This window comes from Lontra canadensis, unplaced genomic scaffold (genome assembly GCF_010015895.1).
Source record: "Lontra canadensis isolate GAN:19392208 unplaced genomic scaffold, GSC_riverotter_1.0 scaffold1, whole genome shotgun sequence".
NCBI classification, from domain to species: domain Eukaryota; kingdom Metazoa; phylum Chordata; class Mammalia; order Carnivora; family Mustelidae; genus Lontra; species Lontra canadensis.
The window spans coordinates 34,438,958-34,458,510 of NW_022630995.1; the positions used below are offsets into that span (position 1 = coordinate 34,438,958).

Sequence of the window (19,553 nt, forward strand, 5' to 3'; positions counted from 1 at the left end):
ACTTGATATCGAAGGTTTTGTTTCAGAGGACCACAAAAAGAATATGATAAGAGTAAGGTTTGGGGTCAGAAAGATCCAGAACTGATAGAATCCTGGCTCTGCCAAATACCCATTGGCTGATGTTGGGACAACTTTCTTCGCATTTCTCATATTGTCTGTTTCCTCATCTGTGAAATTGTACCAGTAATAATGCAAATCTCATAGAACTGTGAAAATTAAATACAGTAGCCTATGTACAGTGCTTAAAACAGTGCCTGGCATATATGCACATACACACATGTATACATTCATATACATATGCACAAATACAAACAGGTATTATTGGTAGCCACTTTCATTACTGTAAGGATGAGGGTGATTAGGTTGATAATGACTTTTGGCTTATTCATTGCCTGGCATGGTAAATATTTTTCCAAACATTCATTCTCTTCTTTAATTCCTAAAGCTACTTCTAAAGGCATTTAATAGGGATCTATTAAGATCCAATATTTGGCCTGACCTATTCTTCACAAGACTTACAACATGAGTTTGCATATAAAAAGCTGAAGGAAGGAAGGCAAAGAGGATAGCTGTTCCCTAAAACTCACAGTGACTACTAAATGGTTACTGTTTTGCGTATCAAAAGGCACCCACAATCACGGATAATCGTGAAGCCAAAAAAGGAGATTTTAAAAGAAGGAAAATCCTCATACAGTTAAAAAAACATGCACCTACACTGATATTTATTTAGCCTCTACTGTGTACAAGATACTATACCTACTTCAATAAAGAAAAAATACTCTTCCGTAATAACTTAAGCCCACTTTTTCTATTCCGTCCAACGCCTGGTCCTCTTTACTCTTCCCTTCAAAGCTATGAAAATCAACAGGTACACAGACTGACATTTCATCAGTACCTTATGCTGGGTTTCTGCACTGGGATTTTGCACTGTTTTGTTGGGGTCCCCCCCCCCGTTAATATAGTAGTCTTTTTTCATGAAGTAAATTGTAGGCTCCTCGTACAAAAGCAGCCATTTCTTCCCTATTCTTCCCACCATCTCCACCACTGCAGCCCCCCTGTCCGAACACAACCACTTAAATGATAAAGGCTCTATCTAGCATAGGGCCTAGAAATTGTGGACTTAATTTCTGACCTCTAAAAACGTACAATGTTAGAAAACTGAACCACGCCGAGCATCAAAACACATGACGTTTACATTTCTTAAAAGCATGTAAGGATTCTTTCATTGAAAATTGAAGGATGGTTAAAACGAGTTACAAAAGAGAGCTCGGTGTTTGAGAGAAAAAGCCATAGAAATAATAAAAACGTAACGAAAACCTGATGCTAGGATAAAAGGTATTTTTTTTTTTTTTTAAGTGAGAGAAGAGAGGCATCTGCAAATCAGTCATTGTTTTTCCAGAGACGAGGTTCATCACCAGGATTTTCTTCTCTGCGCTCAACCAATCCCCACCTTTTCTGAGTTAACCAGTCTCCAGGCAAGCAGCGCTTCTTGATTGGCTTAAAGATGTTGTGTAGAAAAACCAGCCAATCCTGCCTGCAAGTCGGAACTGTGCTATGGAGACATTACAACCACTGCATGGCGAGAATGTGTACAAACCTGTCCCTGCCACAAATTGCAGATTCCTAGTTCTAAAGGCTGTTGCGGAAAGGAACATTCTTTAAAGCGACACCAAGCGAGATCTAGCATCTACACTTTATTACTCTAGCTCTCTGGGGTGGGCGGGGGGGGGGGGGCTGTTTACTGTTTTAATCAAACGAGCTTAAGGAATATACTGTGCCCCCGGTCGGATGACTCACTCTATCGAAGACGGATTTGCACAGGGACAGCTCGGAGAGGGTCCGGATGACAGAAGGGTTCGGGCAAGATCCCACAGAGGATCAAAGTTGCGGTGGGGGAGGGGGGTGCGGACGAGGGTCAAAGAGGCACAAATACCAGGGACCTGGGGTGTCTCCCCCACGGTGTCCAAAATCAACGTGCGGAGTGCGAGGTTGTGTTTGGATACGAAGTGAGTAAATAAACGGCTTTGCTAGGACTACGGGAGGGTGGCCCAAAGTTCCGAGAAGGCTCCGCCTGGGAAACGCCGAAGGTGCTCGGAGAAGCACGAGGTCAAGTCCCGGCGGGAACCCACAGGGAGGCAACCCCGGGGGGTCGAGAGGGGTGTGTCTGGGGCCTGGAGGCCCGCCCGGGACTGGGAGGCCGGGGAAGCGGCCGCGGCCCCCGCCTTCGCCCGGCCTCGGCGGCACGCCAGGACCCGCCTCTCACCGACGCCTCACTTCCCTTCCGTCCAGGCGGCCAGGCCCGCGGGCCCCGCGCCGACCCCCACGTTCAGGGATTTGGGCTTCGGTCGCAGCGCTGCCCGCCGCTGCCTCAGGCCCTTCGCTTCGGCTTGGGGCCCCGGAATCCCTTCCCTCCCGGACCCGCCGCCCCGCCTACCACCCGCCGCCTTTACCTGCTCCGAAAGCGGGTGGAGGGCGTCGAGGCCGGGGCCGCGTCGTCGAATGCGCGACGCGGCGCCGCGGGTCCGCAGCCCTTTCCCGCCGCCGCCACTGCGCTCTCCGGCGCGGCGCTGGGCTGGCGAGCAGCGGCGGCCGCCGGGCGGGGGGGGGGGGGGGGGGGCGGCGGGGGGGGGGGGGACGCGCGGCGAGTGCCGGGCGGGCAGACACTGCCGCTCTCTGTCCGGTCCGGGAAGAGCAGCCTCGCAGCAGCCAGCCGCGAGAGGGCGGGTGGGCGGCCGAGTGGGGAGGGGTCTCGGGAAGTAGGGAATGGCTGCCACGTCGTTCAGGTGGCTGGCTGCCGTCCGCCTCCCCCCACACACCCTACGGCTCCCCGCCGCGACCTCTGGTTCGTCCCCGAGTCCGCCGTGGCGCATCGGCCCGCCCCGCGGGGCCGGCGCCGGAGACCCGGCCCGCGGGCGCTCTCTCTCCCGCTCCCTCAGGAGAGCGAGTCCCGGCCTGGCCGATTCTGCCATCGGACCCCTGCCTTCACCAACACCACCACCAAAAAGCTCCCCCGAAATCCTGTGTTTCCCCCTTTCCTGGTGGAGCGGCCACAGGGAGGAGCAAACCCTTCTCCAAGTGTCGAGTTTTCGGGGAAGGCGGGCGCTGTTTTGAGCTCGTGAACGTTATCGATAAGGGGCCCCAAATTTTTGCCGAAGTAAGCGGCGCGGGAGACCACGGCTGTTTCTAGCCCTCTGCACGCTCCCAACCCGAAAAGCAAGACAGAAACCCAAGGTCGTACTCGGTGCTGGTCGAGGCGGGGGAGGAAATGACAGCCGGGGCGGGCCCGCCAGCGCGCGGGTCCCGGCGGCAAGTTGGGAGGGACAGCGGGGCGAGCCAGACCGCCTCAGCATTGCCTCACTGGGCTGTTGACTTGGGGCTCTGGGCCGCGGCGGCGGGGGCGGCGGCGGCGGCGGCGGCGGCGGCGGGCGCGCGAACCCGCCGTTGCGCGCGCGGCGCTGCCCGCGTCGGTTTCCGGGCCGCGCCGGCCGCCTCGCCGCGGGGAAACAAAGGGGTGGACGGCGGCCGCGGCCGGGACAGAGGCTGCCTGCTCCCAACCCGCGCTGCCCACTTGGGTCCGAACACGCTGCCGGAAGCACCGAAACGTGCGCTTGTTTGCGGTGCTGGACTGCAGGCACAGACCTTGCCCTCCACTTAGAGCTTCAGTTTCCAGATGCCAAGAAAAAACGAGGTTTTCTTCCCTTTTGCGATCACTGTACCATGAGCCTGTCGCCTACGCCTGCTCCGTTTCTTCCCCTAAACTCTCCTTTCTTTGGTTTGTTTCTTCTGTGTTGGGACGTGAAGTCAGTGTTTTCAGGTGCATGAATTTTTCACGCTTGCTTTCTGCAGGGGATGGTGGTTGTGCTGATCCTTTTTTTTTTTTTTTCTCGTTCTGTTCGACTCCCCTTGCGATTGCTTTTTATTCCACTTTCATTGTTTTTCATAGAGAAACAAAACAGCTTCCTGACGAAGTACTCCTTTTCGTCGAAGAGGCAGACTGTCCATGTTGTAGTAATTGCTTTAAAGTGAGTGGAAAATTGGGAAAAGTTCAAGTGAATTTTTATCTTCATCTGGTTCTCATTGGAATACCTACTCACACTCAATGGAAACATTCTAGTGGGGTTTTTTTAAGAATCAGAAATATTTAAGCAGAGACCTCGGGATGGTAAATTTTCTAATGAAACCAACAATACACAATTTTACTTTTGTATGATTTTTTTCTATTAGAGATCCTTGAGTCCCAATTAAGAAACTACAATACAAAATCTTTACTAATGCTTTTATTAAATTTCAAACAGCAAAAATTTTAATAAAGAACCCAGAATCTCAAGATATAAATAGCTATTGCTGAGAACCTAACATTAACTCTGCCTCTGAACAGCCATTAAAAGAGGCTAATAACAGTGATATATGCCACTTTAGAAATGAAAGAACCCTAGTAATTATGAACTTCAAACAAATCTAGCAAATTAGTATCAATTTTGTTCGTATGAAGTATGTTCACCACGATAATAAAAACACATTTTAAATTCTTGATTTTCCTTTGAACACTGTTAAAAGATTCATCACTTCTTGCCTGAACAATAAGAAATAGTGTTCTTAACATTGGAAAATATATTTGAATCCAAGACATTATCCAGCTTGAATTTTTTAAAAAATGAGTGCTTCCTACACCAATAAGAGAAAAACATCGATATTACAAAATTCTGAAAATCAGACTCAAACGAAGAACAAAGCAATCTTTACTCAATATTCACAATGCCAGCCTTCCTTTGTGAATATTTATAAAAATGTTCTCCTTCCTTATTGGTTTAAATTCTAAACCAATAGCAGAAGTACAACACATCTTTGAAAGGATGAGACATTAGCACTGGCTTAAAACATTGGATAAATAGATTGTTTATCATGCTCATTCTCATTTAAGATCATGTATCTTTTCATTTCAAAGAAGAAATTTAAGAATATTTGAATGGGAAAAAAAAAGAATATTTGAATGGTTGAGTATCTTGATGTACCTTAAATACCAAATTGCTACTCTTGATCACACTCTGCTCTCTGTAATCTTCCAATGGGTTACATTACAGTTTGTTAAAATATTTTAATTCTCTAAAATGCCAGATGAATCTGAAGAATGACTAAATGCCTACAGCCTAATACTTTAAGTAAGATGAACACTGCCATTTCTTTCTATGAAAGATGACCTTTAAGGAAATAATAGTTTCTCTTTTAGAAAATGTCTTGGATTTTTGTAAATAAAATGGCCAATGCATCATAAGTAAATCTTTTATATTTGTCTAAAGCCATCTTTGGCCTATTTAATGACTAAATACTAAACCTGCTTGCTGATGTTTATATTTATGTTTAGAACATAAGTATGATTTCCTCCCAATCAAAAATAATCTCTGCTTTCACATTCTTTGATTTTGGCTCAGCATTCTGCTTAATTATAATTATTTACATATTTATAATTTCCCTCAGTAATTCATCAATTCCTTGAAGATAGATTCCATTCCCCATTCAATCTTTTATTCCTCAGAACCTTGTACAATATAAACAATCCGTGGATATTTGCTGAATGAAAGAATGAGTGAGCATTGCTCTACAACACAGCATATGGTAAATCAAAATCTGTCTCGGGACTTTTTCCTCCTGTACATAATAGCTGATAAATACTTGTTTTCATTCCAATTAAACTTAGAATAACATTGTTCCATTGTTGTTAAGTGGGCTGTACAACCCGAGTGGAGCCCAATGTGGGGCCGAACTTACAACCCCAAGGTCAAGCCCCCAAGATAAGACCTGAGCTAAGATCAAGAGTCAGATACTTAACCATTCAACCACCCAGGTACCCCTAGAATAGCATCGTTGCAAGAAAGCTACTGAAAGAAAGTAGGACCAACATATGCTGGAGCGCCTGTATTTTTCAATTTTAAATCTAGTGGAAACTGGATAGTGGGTAATATTGCTGTCATCTAAAGTAAATAAGTATCAGTGGACTTATCTTTATAAAGGATTGCTTTACCATGCTTAACAAGAGCTACAAGCTCTGTGACTTCAGGAAAATTACTTTAAGCCCTCTAAAACTCACTCATCTCTCCAATGCATTCATTATATTCACTTTCTGATTAATTAAAATAATGAAACCATGTAAAAATACTCAATAGAAAGTAGTTACTATTATTTGCAAATATTAGTGGGCTCAATCATGAAGAAAAATGACTTTTTGTGCAATTATCTATAAACGGCAGGCATAAAGTTGTGTTTAAAAGATTTTTAAGGGGCGCCTGGGTGGCTCAATGGGTTAAAGCCTCTGCCTTCAGCTCTCCATCATGATCCCAGTGTCCTGGGATCGAGCCCCACATCGGGTTTTCTGCTCATCGGGGAGCCTGCTTCCCCCCACTCTCTCTGCCTGCCTCTCTGCCTACTTGTGATCTGTCAAATAAAATCTTTAAAAATAAATAAATAAAATATTTTTAAATGAGGAAACAAATATCCTGAGGGAAGGAATAGAATACTAACCACATATACTAATGGGAGATAACTTTCGAGAATTGAAATTTGCTAGGAGAATAGATCTTAAGTATTCTATGCACATGTGCCCCCCCGCAAGGTAATCATATGAGGTGATGGATGTGTTAATCATTTCACAATATATGTTAAATCACGTTGTACACACGTAAGTATGTATAATTTTATCAATTGTATGTTGGTAAAGCTGGGTGGGGAGGCAGAAGGAAGAGAAAAAAAATCAACCTACTATTGAGAAATCGAAGAACAATTACAAAAAATAAGCAAGCAAAAAACAAAAATAAGCAAACTGAAACAAGAAAAAAATAAGGAGAAAGAGGGCATTGCAGACTGAGTGAAAACTTAATGAAAAACGAAATCTGACTGCCTCAGAAACTTCACGGCTCCCCACTATTTATTTTAGCTTTTCTCAAAATTGTAAGAAACACTGTATGAGAAAATCTGTAAATGAAGGGTAAATAAATTATACCTTTCTTTTAAACTGGAAGGCTTCTCATTGAATTCTGTCCTTTGAATAAATTCTGAGAGATTTTAATATGACATGGTACACTATGAAAGGGAGGAATAGCATTACATATTACATATTTCCATGGAGAGTATTTCAGGGCATAAAATTTTATATCATGCTTTGGGAAGAAACACTCATTTATATGTTTGAAGATAAAATCCCAGCCCCTCAGTCCATACATCCAAATCCTGCCACTAATTCTACAGATATGGACTTCAAATGGACCCTCAAGCCTAGAAACACTGAGGAATGCTCTTGAGAAATGTATCCGTTTTACCTAATTTCTCCATGAGTAGGCAGGCAGGCATGAGGCAGTCTCCAAAGCTGACAGGGAAGGGTAGAGATGGGATTGGCAAAGAGAGTATTAAAAACAAAAAACCCTAAGAGAACCAGAACTGCAGTATGGCAAGGATAGCTTTCTCATGCCTGGGAGAATCCTGTGGGTATGATAGCGACCACAGTCTGTCTTTGTGGGGGATTTTTACAGGAAGCCACGCTTCAGTCCAGAAGCATATTGTGGTAGCTCCAGCTTTACGTAACTGTTAAGATTTTGTATCATTTAGGGGCACCTGGGTGGCTCGGTGGGTTAAAACCTCTGCCTTCGGCTGGGGTCATGATCCCAGGGTACTGGGATGGAGCCCTGCATCAGGCTCTCTGCTCAGCAGGGAGCCCGCGTCCCCCTCTCTCTCTGCCTTCCTCTCTGCCTACTTGTGACCTCTCTCTCTTAGAAGATTTTGTATCATTTACCAATAAGGAAATATTACATCCCATAGCCATTCCTGGTGACGTCTTTCTGTCAGTCACATTACTCTTCCATTTGTGACAATCATACATTTCCCAATGTAACCTACTTTTGATGAGGTTAAGCCCTTGGCCAGCAATCATTCATTTTCACTTATTTCTGTCTTTTACACACCCGGCTCAAATTCCTTTTCTCCTGTAAAGTTCTCCCAGATACCCCCAACTTAATGAACTGCTGCTTCTTCTATGCCCACAGCAATTTATATATCCGCTTTTAAGCGATTGCAGTGGTGACTATGTGTCACTGTGTATCTTCCCTAAGCTGTGAGCTCTCTTCCCCTAGGCAAGAAGATGTATCCCCAGTTACTAAAAAGGGTTCTTTACACATTGAAATTAGTAGACTCCTTTTAGGGTACCTTCCTCACTCACAATTTCCCCTTAGTTTTATTTACCCCCATTCCATAAAGTGCACTCCAGGATTTAAAAAAAAAAAAATGACTCTATCTCCCCAGCCACAGTGAATTAACCAAGAGTATGTGTCTTTATCCAATTAGCCCTTCCTGGGGAATTTTAGAATTAGGACGAAGACAAAAAACATCATTAGTAAAATCAAATGATAAATAAGAAAAAAATGCAATTCAAATTGGAGACAAATGACTGATTTCTCTAATATATAAATATGTAGAAATCAATAAGAAAAAGACCAATAATCCAATAGGAAAAAAAATAGACAATGTATAAAAAAGATTGCTCACAGAAAAAAGAAAAATTACTCTTAAATGTGTGAGTGTTCCAGTTTTTATTGCAACATTATTTGTAATAGCAAAAAAAAGGGGAAAACCTAGATGTTTATCAACACAGAAATGGTAAAATATGTTACAACGTCAAATCCTAGGGCATTCTCTAAATGCCGATACTGTACAATTTCTGGAATAAATTGCTCAGTGAAAATGTGTGTATGTTATACTGCCATTAGTGGGGAAAAATGGGAGAGAAGAATACCTAGACATAGAGATAGATAAATGTGTTTTATCACATATACATAAAATAGGTCTGGAAGGAGCTGGAACAAACTGGTACCATTGGTTGCCTTGGAGAAACAGAAATAGGTAACTAGAGAGAAAAGGGCTGGAAAGACTTTTCACTGTACCTTTTTGAAACAAAAGAATCTATTTACTATTTTTAAAAAATATCATTTTAGTAAGAATAAAATACTCTAGAGAGATTCAGTTTCTTTGTGCAGCTAAGCCTGTTAGAGGATTAACTCAGAAGTTGGGGCCAGATATATTCTGCAAGAAGGCTGGGGAGCAAAGGAACCTCTCCCGGAAAGAATGAAGCAGACAAAGCAGAGAAGACAGATTGAGAGATGGACGATTTGGTTGTAGTCTTTCCTGGGGCTAACTGCAACCCTCTCCTTAGTTTCTTTCTTTCTTTCTTTTTTAAAATTGTATTTATTTATTTGAGAGAGAGAGAGAGATAGCGCACAAGGCAGGGGGAGGGGCAGAGGGAGAGAGAGTAGCAGACTCCGCGCTGAGCAGGGAGCCTGCTGAGGGAAGGGCTCGATCCCAGAACCCCAGGCTAATGACCTGAGCCGAAGACAGATACTTAACCAACTAAGCCACGAGGTGCCCCTCTCCTTGCTTCTCTTAAAACATTCCTTTCATCACAATAAACCTCCCCTTTGTGGGCCTAGGTTAACTTGAGGTGTTTTCTAATAGTGGTGTCCAACAGAGTTTAACTATTTAGTAGGTTTTTTGTGAATGCTTGTTAAAATGAAATGTAATGTTCTCTATAATGAAATCCATTTGGGTTCTCAAAATCTGATTGTACTATTTAACAATTAAAAAACAAAACAAAACAAAACAGGGGTGCCTGGGTGTCTCAGTGGGTTAAGCCTCTGCCTTTGGCTCAGGTCATGATCTCAGGGTCATGGGATCAAGCCCCACATCGGGCTCTCTGCTCAGCGGGGAGCCTGCTTCTCCCTCTCTGCCTGCCTCTCTGCCTACTTGTGATTTCTCTCTCTGTCAAATAAATAAAATAAAATCTTTTAAAAAAACAAAAACGAAAACAAAAAGAAACACAAAAAATACTTACCTCTTTCAAGTTGAGAGAGGGCTAGCTCATCAGGCATTCTAAAAGATTTTCACCCTAAGTAAAAGTAGTGTTTGATGGTAGAAAATATAACCTGGGCCTGGGGCCAAAATATAAACTGTGGCCTGGGGCCACATTCCACCTAATAGACCTTCCTCTCCAATCCTGCCTAAGAGCTGAGACTTCTCAGCGAATGTTTGGTGATAACATTTCTGAAACATGAAACTTCTTGAATTTTGCTAATTAGGAGAGTTTGAGGATTGAGGACAAGTTTGTTGGTTTGGTTTAAGCTGATTTGTATTTTAGGAAAAGCATTAGGGAACAGAGCAAGAAGAACACCAATCCTAACGCAATTATTTAAGCATTTTCAAATATAAATTTCTAAGACCCAGAACTACTTAACACTTTGAAGCTAAACATTTCTGGAAGTGGTATCCATTTCTTTTAGCATTTTTTCAAATATGTGGATAGTACTATTTATTTTACATCATCCTTCCCGGAACTGAAAAGGTGGGAAGTACTTGGGAAATTCCTAGAAGGTCCCGAGTGAACTTGTAAAGCGTCTGCTAGAGTTAAAACAGCCTACAAGTGAAGTTAAATGTATTTTGTATGAGCCTGGTATTGTAATGCACATTCCAAGAACTGTAGCATAGAAGCTTCATTTGTGTTTATAACTTTTTTTTTTTTTTTGAAAGACAGTGAGAGAGAGAGAGCTCCTGAGCAGGAGCCGGGGGAGGGGCAAAAGGAGAGGGAAAAGCAGACTCTCCACTGAGCAGGGAACCTCACCCTGGGACTCGATCCCAGGACCCTGGGATCATGACCTGAGTGGAAGGCAGACACTTAACTGACTAAGCCACCCAGGCACTCCTCTACACTTTTTATATAAGGTGAATTTAAACAGGATGATGAAATGATATCTGCTGTAAAGTAAGTCAGAATAATTGCATGTATACATTAAGGGGTAGAACAGCACAATTTATTTGTATCCATTGAAATCCCATTGAAAAATTAAATAACATTAAATAAATATCAGGAGCTATTCTTTCTTCAACCAATATTTCTTGAGAATTTAGGGATCTTGTAAAAGTAAAAGACACAACCCCCGTCTTTAAGGAGACTGTGGCAATTTTTCTGAGGTAAGACGTACATATAAAGCATCATCATTGTCATTTTTACTAGGGGGAGTAGGATAGTGAAATGGAAAATAATATTGGCTTTTAGATTTCTTTTTAAAGATTTCATTGTTTATTTGAGAGAGAATGAGAGAGAGAGAGAGAGAGAGAGCAAGAGGTGGGGAGGGTCAGAGGGAGAAACAGACTCCCCACCAAGCAGGGAGCCTGATGCAGGACTCGATCCCAGGCCTCCGGGATCATGAGCTGAGCCGAAGGCAGTCGCTTAACCAACTGAGCCACCCAGGTGCCCTTTCAATCATTTTGAAAATCAAAATTTTAATTGCTTTAAAGCTAAAACTCAAATATACAGGGGTTTTTGTTGTTGTTGAAAGATTTTAATATTTATTCTAGAGAGAGAGAGCACGCACAAATAGAGAGAAGCAGAGGGAAAAGGAGAGAGAATCTGAAGCAGATTCCCCACTGAACACAGAGCCCAGTGCAGGACTCAAGACCTGCGCTGAAATCAAGAGTCAGACACTTAAATAACTGGGCCACTCAGGTACCCGATACAAGGTTTTAATCAAGTAAACTAGGTAAGGAAAAAACTAAGAATATAATTATTTTCCTAGGAAAATGGTATTCATAATTCCAACTTGCTCTTTTAGTAGAATAGTGTCACCTAACATAAGTGGTTTTTTTTTTTAAAGATTATTTATTTATCTGAGACAGAGCATGAGAGAGAGAGCATGCATACAAGCAGGGGAGAGGGACAGACAGGGAGGGAGAAGCAGACCCTCCACTGAGCAGGGAGCCAGATGGGGGGCTCAATCCCAGGATCTGGGATCATGACCTGAGCCAAAGGCAGACACTTTAATTGACTGAACCACCTAGGCGTTTCCATAAGTGCTCTTTAAATATGTAAAACAGTTCCAGATTTTGCTTTGGGTCCACTATAGATGTAGGTGTTTCAAAACATGTCCTTCATTGAACATTCGTTCATGATAGAGAATAGGAATTTCTCATTGTTTTGATGGGTTGCTGCCAAAAAACCTGTTTGAAAGAGGAGAAAGACCTATACTCTGAAAACTATAAATCACTGATGAAAGAAATTCATGAACAAAGAAATGGAAAGACATTCCATGTTCATGGACTGGAAGAAAAAATATTGTTTAAATGTCTATACTCCCCTGCCTAAGCAATCTATACATTTAATGCAATCCCTATCAAAATATCAACCAGCATTTTTCACATAATTAGAACAAACAATTCTAAAATTTGTATGGAATCACAACAGACCCCAAATAGCCAAAGCAATCTTGAAAAAGAAAGCAAAGCCAGAGGCATCACAATTCTGGAATTCAAGGTATATTAGCTGTAGTAATCAAAGCAATATGGTACTGACAAAAACAGACATATAGATCAATGAGACAGAATAGAAAATCCAGAAATAAACCCATAACTATTGGTCAATTAATCTTCAAGAAAGCAGGAAAGAATATCCAATGGGAAAAAAAAAAAAATGGTCTGCTTAATAAATAGTGCTGGAGGGTGCCTGGGTGGCTCAGTGGGTTAAGCCGCTGCCTTAGGCTCAGGTCATGATCTCAGGGTCCTGGGATCGAGTTCCGCATTGGGCTCTCTGCTCAGCAGGGAGCCTGCTTCCCTTCCTCTCTCTCTGCCTGCCTCTCTGCCTACTTGTGATCTCTCTCTGTCAAATAAATAAATAAAATCTTTAAAAATAAATAAATAAATAAATAAATGGTGCTGGGAAAACAGGACAGCAACACCCAGAAGAATGACACTGGACCACTTTCTTATACCAGACACAAATATAAATTCAAAATGGATTAAGGACCTAAATGTGAGATCTGAAACCATAAAAATCCTGGAAGAGTACATAGGCAGTAAATTCTTTGACATCAGCCATAGCAACTTCTTTCAAGATATGCCACCTGGGGCAAGGGAAATAAAAGCAAAAATAAACTTTTGGGATTACATCAAAATAAAATAAAATAAAACGCTTCTACACAGTGAAGGAAACAATCAGTCAAAACAAATGGGAGAAGATATTTGCAATGACATCATCTGATAAAGGGCTAGTATCCAAAATACATAAACAACTTTTAAAACTCAATATCCAAAAAACAAATAATCTGATTAAAAAGTGGGCAGAAGACATGAACAGACATGCTCCAAAGAAGACATCCAGATGGCCAACAGACACATGAAAAGATGCTCATCATCATTTATCATCAGAGAAATGCAAACCAAGATTATAATGAAATATCACCTTACACCTGTCAGAATGGCTAAAATCAACAACACAAGAAACAACAGGTGTTGGCAAGGATGTGGAGAAAAAGGAGCACTTGCACACTGTTGGTAGGAATGCAAACTGGTACAGCCATTGTGAAAAACAGTATGGCGGTTCTTCAAAAAGTTAAAAATAGAAATATCTTGGGGCGCCTGGGTGGCCCAGTGGGTTGGGCCTCTGCCTTCGGTTGGGGTCATGGTCTCAGGATCCTGGGATCGAGTCCTGAATCGGGCTCTCTGCTCAGCGGGGAGCCTGCTTCCCCCTCTCCTTCTGTCTGCCTCTCTGCCTACTTGCCATCTCTCTCTGTGTCAAATAAATAAATAAAATCTTAAAAAAATAGAAATATCTTATGATCTAGCAATCTCACTACTGAGTATTCACCCAAAGAATACAGGAACACTAATTCAAAGGGATACATGCACCCTTTTGTTTACTGCAGCATTATTTATAATAACAAATCTATGGAAACAACCTAAGCGTCCATTCATGGATGAATGGATAATGAAGATGTTGAGTGTGTGTATAAATAAATATATGTGTGTGTGTGTGTATTATTATATATTGAACATTTTCCCCTTAATCATTTTCTTTGACTGGGATGCCTGGGAGGCTCAGTTGGTGAAGCCTCTGCCTTCGGCTCAGATCATGATCTCAGGGTCCTGGGATCCAGCCCTACCTCAGGCTCCCTACTCAGTGGGAGTCTGCTTCTCCCTCTCCTTCAGCCTCTCCCCCACTCATGCTATCTCTTTCTCGCTCTCAAGTAAATAAATAAAATCTTAATTTTTTTCTTTTACCTACAAGTTCATTTTTTTCCTTCTGATTTTAAATTAAAACATTTTACAGACCTCTGAAAGTATGGTAGACCCTAGACATTGATCCTAATGTGTCCAATGGAGAAGTTGGCTCTGGGCAACACACTGAACCAAGTAAGTCTTATATCCTGAAAAAAGTGTGTGCTCTCTGAGTGCGACTTACTCAAGAAAAAGAGCAGGAATGAAGCGAGATGCCTAGGTCATTCTTCCTAAATTTACCAATCAGATATCACTCTCTCTTTCCTGGGATGGGTAAAGGAATAGTGAGAAGCTAAGGGTTATTACCATCACAGCTCAATCTACATAAAAGAAAATACCAGTGGAGAAAAAGCAACCCTCCCTGAACAAGTCTGTCCCTACCATTGAAATGGTTGTGTTCAGTTATGATAACGTGATAATCCTGGCCTTTAAGGTTACATATCTAGGCGTGCCTGGGTGGCTCAGTGGGTTAAAGCCTCTGCCTTTGGCTCAGGTCATGATCCCAGGGTCCTGAGATCAAGGCCCTCATTGGGCTCTCTGCTCAGCGGGGAGCCTGCTTCCTCCTCTCTCTCTGCCTGCCTCTCTGCCTACTTGTGATCTCTGTCTGTCAAATAAATAAATTAAATCTTTTTTAAAAAATTACATATCTAACTCTTCTTGCTCTAGATTCCTTTTTATTAGAAAACTTTCTGATTATAAGTATATGGCTTTCCATATAGATTTTCCTACAAAGAAAGTGCATCAAGCAACTGATAAAACATACAATCTGCTCTTTGGTTTAATTTATTATCATAAATTAGCAAATTAGCATTCTGATTTACATATTATTCTCACAAGAAATTGGTTGGCATGAGAATCCGTGGATTCATTTAATTCATCTAAGTGATGTGACCGTGTTAACTGAACCAGAAACATTGAGATTCAAAATCTAAACCATTGATGGCTTAATCTAAGGTACTACAACCCCAGGGGACCCTACCTCAGTGGTGAGCAAGTTTTTGTTCGCTGCAATTCTTTTTTCCCATTCTCTAACCACAGCGTACCCCTCCACCCTCACACTGTTTCTAATAATAGTGTGTCCTCAAATTAGATGAGTGGTGGGGGGGGGAAGGGAAGAAATAATCTGTAAATATTTCCCACAACTGTTATTTCCTTCCAGGTCTATCCAATGTCAGAGGATTAAGAATACCCGGCTTTTTTCCATGACTCATAATTAGGGAAGAATTAATTGTTAGCAGTTAGATCTGCGTAAAAATCATATTCTTTACAACAAATTATCCATTGGAAATTTTCATTTGGTCTTTTTTTTTTAAGATTTTATTTATTCATTTAACAGAGACAGACACAGCGAGAGAGGGAACACAAGCAAGGGGAGTGGGAGAGGGAGAAGCAGGCTTCCCGCCAAGCAGGAAGCCCAGTGCAGGGCCCGATCCCAGGACCCTGGGACCATGACCTGAACGAAGTCTTAACGACTGAGCCACTCAGGTGCCCCTCATTTGGTCTTAACCACCTCCATGGCCAGACGAGATACTATGTTGGACCAAGATAAAGAATAACTGGTAATACAACAAAGTTTTGTTTTGTTTTTTAAAGATTTCATTTATTTATTTGAGGGAGAGAGAGAGCATGAGCAGGGAGGAGAGGAAGAGGCAGTTTCCCTGAGAACAGGGAGCCCGACATTGGGCTCCATCCCAGGACCTTGAGGTCATGACCTGAGCTGAAGGCAGACACTTAACTGGCTGAGCCACCCAGGTGTCCCCACAACAAAGTTTATAATGGAACATTTCAGTAGTTATGATCTTTCATCAAATATATATTGAGAGCCAGTGATGTGTGAGTCAGTAAGCCTCTAACATAATTGGAGGCTGAAGCATATCTAGCTACATGTCCAGGAAGAAAAGGAAATAGACTTTGGTAAATATATATTAATTTCTAACTCAACAGTTGGGATTATCATCCCCATTTTCAGAGAAAATGGAGGAATAGAGAGTAAAGAATTTGCCTAAGGTCATATCTAGAAATCATGTCTCAAATCCAGGCCTGTTCAGTTTAATAAACACTTGCTCTGTCCCTGCTCTATGGCAAGCCCTGTGGTGGACATTGAGGGGACAACCCTGGTCTTCCCTTAAAGAACCCCACCAGTTTCCTGATATCAATTCAGTAACCCTACTTCCATGACCACTCATGCTTTCCACCAGCTCTCTTGGTTCCATGGGAGAGTCATACCTTCTCCTAACCAGGAGTGCCTTTTACCCTGTGCTCTAGATCCCGCCTCTCACCTTCATTCTTTTTCTTTTTTTTTTTAACTTTTTGTCTTGAAATCGTTTTAGATTTACAGAAAAACTACATAGTGCAGAGTTCATGTATATCCTTCACCCAAGCTTTTTCTGATATTAACAATTTGCATAACCATGGTATAATGATCAAAAACAGAAGTGAACATATAATACCATTAACTAAACTATAGACATTCTTGAGATTTTACTGGTTTTTGCCTTAATGGCTTTTGTACCCTATCAGAGGGTACATATCAGAGGGTACATCATGTCAATACATCTTACTACTGGTGGTCTTAATCTTGATCACTTGGTTAAGCTGGTATCTCCCAAGTAGCAAAACTACTATTTTTCCTTTGTATTGATAAAAATCTCAAGTTACTTGGAGATTTTGCGAAAATCCTGTGTCTCCTTGAATTGTCACTCACTGATTCTACCACGCATCAGTGGATCTTACCTGCAACAATTATTACTGTTGCGTTTGCCTAAGAGAGATTGTGTATTTCCCTCATTCATTCTACACTTACTAATTGGAATTCTCCTGTGAGGAATAGTTATACCTTCTCCTTAGTTTATTTGTTTAATTATATTTGTGTCAGTATGAACTTACAGATATTTATTTTATTCTATGGGTCATAATTCAATATTATCATTGTTTTATTTCTCAAATTGTTCAGCTTTGGCCATTGGGAGCTCGTTCAGGCTAGTTTCTGCATTCTTTTGACATGCCCACTTCCTTTTTTAAGCACTTCCTTATTTTCTTATGCCAGAAGCTATTCCAGGCTCCTTGAAATCAACAACTTTTCCAAGAAGTCCCCTAGTTCCCTTTATTAAAGAATGGCATTGGGGCACCTGGGTGGCTCAGTGGGTTAAAGCCTCTGCCTTCAGCTCAGGTCATGATCCCAGGGTCCTGGGATCAAGCCCCGCATCGGGCTCTCTGCTCAGCGGGGAGCCTGCTTCCCCCTGCCTGCCTCTCTGCCTACTTGTGATCTCTGTCTGTCAAATAAATAAATAAAAAATCTTAAAATTAAAAAAAAAAAAAAGAATGGCATTTAGGAGCCAATCTGGGTGCTAGATGTGTTCATTGCTACCAGAGTATCTTAATAAACAGAGGCCCTCTTATTGAACAGAGCTAAGGAATTACATGTATGTGTATTAATGCATATATGCATATTTATTCATATATATGAATAAATGATATGAATATATATATATTCATCAGTTTTTGCTGACACCATTGATTCCAGATCACAAAGTTTATTTCCAGCCTTTTCTCTTCCTTTATTTGTACCTTCTTCTTTCTCCAACAATGAGAAACCTGGCTCTCATTATCCACAATATATTTACTCATATGTTCAATCCTAGTATATACACAAAGTAATTAGAGAAATGTTAACCCATACCAATGTGAGAAATAGATTTACTCAGCACAATACTTGTGTGGGTTTTTTGTCTTTAGTCTTCAGTATCTGGTCCATATACTATTCATTTGTGTTTTTAATATATTTTTTTCAACTAACATCTTTGCTAAGATGTTAAAGTCTAAGTAGATTTCATCTTTTTAAAAGTTTTTATTTAAATTCCAGTTAGTTAACATATTACTTAGTAATATTAGCTTCAGCTGTAGGCTACTACTCAGAATAGGAGAGTAAAGATTTCCCCAGACAAATAAAAACTAAAGGAGTTCCTGATCACTAAACAGAATAGGAGAGTAAAGATTTCCCCAGACAAATAAAAACTAAAGGAGTTCGTGATCACTAAACGAGCCCTGCAAGAAATATTAAAGGGGAGGGACTCTTTGAGTGAAAAGAAAAGACCAGAAGTGACAAAGACAAGAAAGAAACAGAGAAAATCTCCAGAAACAACAACAAAGCCAGTAATAAAATGGCACTAAATATATTTTAAAATATCTTTTCATTTTTACTTATTTTTTAAAAGTTTTATTTGTTTATTTGACAGAGAGAGAAAGAGCACAAGCAGATGGAGTAGTAGGCAGAGGGAGAGGGAAAAGCAGGTTCCCCACTGAGCAAGGAGCCCAATGTTGGGTTGCATCCCAGAACCCTGTGATCGTGACCTGAGCCAAAGGCAGTCACTTAACCAACTGAGTCACCTAAATGGCTCATTTAAATATCATTTTTAAAAAGACTTTATTTATTTGCTTATTTATTTATTTATTTGACGCAGAAAGAGAGAGCACAAGCAGGGGGAGCAGCAGGCAGAGGGAAAGGGAGAAGCAGGCTCCCGCTGAGCACGGAGCCCAATGTGGGTGTCGATCCCAGGGCCCTGGAATTGTGATCTGAGTTACTTAACGGACTGAGCCCCCCAGGTGCTCCCAAATATCTTTTTTTGACAGACAGAGATTACAAGTAGGCAGAGAGGCAGGCAGAGAGGCAGGCAGAGAAAGAGAGGGGGAAGCAGGCTCCCCACCGAGCAGAGAGCCCAATGCGGGGGTGCTCCATCCCAGGACCCTGAGATCATGACCTGAGCCAAAGGCAGAGGCTTAACCCACTGAGCCACCCAAGTGCCCTAAATTAATCATTTTTCATATTGAGTGTCATATCTTGTTCAGTAGTAATTCTGAAATGTGATACTTACTGCTGAAAATGACATACCTTCTAGTGTTTAAGTCATATTTGTCTAAAATCAAATAGAAATTTACTTTATAACCCTTTCAGAGCAGGAAAACACTTATTTTTCTTGTAGCAATGAACTCCTTACATCTAAACGTCACCTCCTGGTTTCTCTCAATTAAAAAAAAAATTAACTATTTTTATGTTCCATTTAGACTGCATTTCTTTCAGTTCTAGAAGTTAGAAATGTATATATTTAAATTTTGTTTAAAGTACCAACTAATGAGGAAAATCTATCTCTAGTGTTCCTTTAATTACACTTCCAATGTGTCCTGAAGTTTCCAAGCCAAAGATTCTGTATTACACCCTTTGCTCACCCACACACAATTAGCTGTAGTACCAAGTATTCTTTCTAAAATGTAAATCCGTTTGGTCCTGTTAAAACTCTCCCCTTCGTGCTTCAAAAGACAACATCAAGAAAATGAAAAAACAATCCACAGAACAGAATTTTTTTGCAAATCATATATTGGATAAGGGACCCGTAGCCACTATGTATAAGGAACTATTGCAACTCAGTAATAAAAAGACGAATAACCTAATTTAAAAATGAGCAAAGGATCTGAGCATT

General features: G+C 41.4%; 1 protein-coding gene across 6 annotated transcripts in view; it reads right to left on the reverse strand.

Moving 5' to 3' along the window:
- N4BP2 (NEDD4 binding protein 2) overlaps positions 1-3,744 on the reverse strand; it is an 80,814-nt gene extending 77,070 nt beyond the window's left edge. For 3 of the 6 annotated variants that reach the window (XM_032852952.1, XM_032852931.1, XM_032852921.1), the window contains exon 1: positions 3,640-3,734. The gene's annotated coding sequence lies outside the window, so the exon portion shown is untranslated. Of the gene's footprint in view, positions 1-2,450; positions 2,576-3,639 lie in introns of those variants that run through there. The other 3 variants (XM_032852973.1, XM_032852967.1, XM_032852959.1) reach the window with 3 other exon arrangements.
- Positions 3,745-19,553: the final 15,809 nt, after the last annotated feature.